Source organism: Arvicola amphibius, chromosome 5 (genome assembly GCF_903992535.2).
Source record: "Arvicola amphibius chromosome 5, mArvAmp1.2, whole genome shotgun sequence".
NCBI classification, from domain to species: Eukaryota; Metazoa; Chordata; class Mammalia; order Rodentia; family Cricetidae; genus Arvicola; species Arvicola amphibius.
The window spans coordinates 57,696,660-57,699,818 of record NC_052051.1 but is presented as its reverse complement, the minus strand read 5'-3'; the positions used below and the strand labels follow the sequence as shown (position 1 = coordinate 57,699,818).

Below are 3,159 nucleotides of genomic sequence, written 5' to 3'. Positions count from 1 at the left end.
CATTGGTGAGGGGGCAGGGCACGGTTCAGCAAACGGTTCAGAGAGCATGCGTCATGATAGACAGAGCTAGAGTAAGCCTGGGATTGCAGCTGTGACCAGATTGTGAAGGGGTCTCAACATTTTGGGGGTGCAGGGGTGCAAGCGATTCTTCCCCGAGGAAGCAGGGAACACTCGGAATCTATACTCAGAAGTGGCGAATCGCGCTCTTTGGCCTCGGCGGCAGAAGCAAGATGACGAAAGGAACGTCATCCTTCGGAAAGCGTCGCAACAAGACGCACACGTTGTGCCGCCGCTGTGGCTCTAAGGCCTACCACCTTCAGAAGTCTACCTGTGGCAAATGTGGCTACCCTGCCAAGCGCAAGAGAAAGTGTAACTGGAGTGCCAAGGCTAAGAGATGAAACACTACCGGGACTGGGCGGAGGAGGCACCTAAAAATTGTCTACCGAAGATTCAGACATGGATTCCGTGAAGGGACAACCCCTAAACCCAAGAGAGCAGCTGTTGCAGCATCCAGTTCATCTTGAGGATTTCAATCTGTCATAAAATAAATGTTCTGGTTTCAAAAAAAAAAAAAAGAAGAAGAAGAAGAAGTGGCGAATTGCTTTGCAAGTGACATGAGGTCCCAAGCAGAGCTGGAAGCCACTGCCTGTAAGCTGTGGGTCGCTGCTGAAGCAAGGGGGGTATATAATGCTGGCTTTGTTTCAGAAAAGCTATCGTGGCACTTGTGTGCACATGTACTTGAGATAGTGGATAAAACGAGCCTCAGAAAGAATGTACCGGAGGCATGCTACTCTAAGGTAATCCCTGGCACACGGAGCTCCTCACCCCAACCCAGTGCCCTTCTCCCTAGCAGAGGGAATTTCTAAAGGCTAAATGACAGGTCTGAATTGATTATGTCACACCCCAAAGCGACCAACTGTCCATTCTCCTCCCGAGGCAGATTCTGTCTGTCTCTCACTGCAGATACTGAGGGACTCAAGCTGACTGAGTCCTTTTGTAAGGACAAACAATGACTACAAGGGATTTATCATGACAGGCCTACGTAACAAAATCTACACACTTCCACAGTCGGGTGAAGAACAATTTGTTGTTGTTGTAACTGGGGATTTCCTATCTGTTTTCACAGGATGAAGAGCAACATTGGTTTGAATTTCTAAATCTGGATTGTTGCTTTTTGTTCCTTCTCCAAGGAGCTTGGGTAATAAAGTGTGTGTGTGTGTGTGTGTGTGTGTGTGTGTACAAGCATGCACAAATGTGTATGTGTCTGTCTATAAGAATGTGTTTATGTGTGTGCATATCTGTGTGTATGTCTATGTGTGTGTAAGTATGTATTATGTGTGTGTGTGTCACAACATTGGGAAGACAGTCTCATTCTCCTTGGTTTTAAATTTCTAACAAACAAGTCTGGAATATTCTCTAAAAAAGAAACAATTCCATGCTGCTAGCTTTGGTATCACTTCCCTTGCCTAAACCTGGGATTATGTCATTAATTAGGAAAGGAGCCGTTGAGAAGGCATACAGGGAAGGACAGGGAGGGGAAAAGGTGAAAGGGCACGCTGCCCCTTTTGACACCTCCCTCTATCATGCAATACTCAAGAATTAAGAATGTCCCCCAATTGATACAGACGGCAACAAATAAAGCTACAGATGCACTCTATTTGTTCCTAAATCTGGGAGCAAATTTGACCTTCAGACTTAGACTCTCATCTCAGAGTGATGGTTAAGAACCTTTACCATGAGGTTATGTGGTTAGTGCTAACGCGGGTCTGGGGGAAAATGACAGACACTTCAAAAACTCCTTTAAGCCCCAGGACCAAACGTCTAGACCTATAATATCATAGTCTGGTTGGCTTGTATGAACTTTATAGTTCAAAAGCATAGGGTAGCAGGGTTTCTGAGTTTTTGGAAGGCAAAGCCAACAACAATAGCGTGGGAAGTGTGAGACAGGATCACCCAAGGCTCACTTCCCCTGCCACACCCTCGTAAGAGTCCGGCTTCACTCATTTTCTTCCTTAGCGTTCTCTGAAGCTGACACCTGCTCTTTTGTAGATGTTCTGGGTGCTTGTGTGGGAGCCATGGGGGTTTCAGAACAGCTGACACAGATGGGGAAAATAGAATAAATGTTTTAAAACCACTTGTCACACTGGCAAATTTTTCACTTTCCCTCCTATTTGGACTCAATTTGACACTCCCTTATATTGGTTGCACGCTCTTCAGCGTGGCTTCTTAATGATGCAATGTTATATACATGATCAACAGAAAAACTGTCGATTCTGTTTGTGACTTCACCTATGTAGAACCTAGAAGAACATAGGCAGCCTTTATGTAGCCTATTTCTCACGTATACAATAACAGTACACATTACACATAAAATATGAAGCATGTTAGTATCTGGCACCTGAAAATGATACGGAAAACTGAGTATGGTGAATTTCCATCGCTGGGTTTGGAATTCCCATGGCTAAAAGAATCGCCTAGAGCAGCAGTTCTCAACCTGTGGTCACAACCCCTTTGGGAGTCACATATTAGCTATCCTACATCTCAGATATTTACATTACAATTCACAACAGTAGTAAAATTACAGTTATGAAGTAGCAACAAAACAATTTTATGGTTGCGGGTCACCACAGCATAAAGAACTGTATTAAAGGGTCACAGCATTAACAAGGCTGAGAACCACTGACTGAAAGCTTGAGGAAGTGCAGGTTCCCTAGTCTCACCATCCAAACACTGTGGTTCTTTAGGAAAGACGAGGGATTCAGGAATCTTCCTGTAGAATTCTAGTATCACAAGGTCCAGGCTGTCTGTAAATATCTGTGACAGCCTTCCTCATGAGTTCTGCTTCCTGGACAGATACCGTTTGTGTCAGTCGCCCTTCTGATGCTGTGATAGAACACCAGAACCAGAGAGGTGTATGGAAGAGAGTCCCTCATGGCAGGGATGCCTGGAAGCAAGATACAAGCATGGCCACGAGAGCAGGTGGCTGAGAGTTCACATGTTCAATCACAAGCAGGAAGCAGAGGAAATGAGCTGGAAGAAGTGTGAGGCTTTAAACTCTCAAAGCCCATCCCAAGTGACCAAATGACGTACTTCCTCCACCAAGGCCACACCTCCTAGACCTCCCCAGACAGTACCACTAACTGGGGACCAAGAGTTCAA

General features: G+C 45.3%; 1 pseudogene; it reads left to right on the top strand.

Moving 5' to 3' along the window:
* Positions 1–209: 209 nt before the first annotated feature.
* Positions 210–524, top strand: LOC119815740 (annotated as a pseudogene).
* The last annotated feature ends 2,635 nt before the right edge of the window (positions 525–3,159 follow it).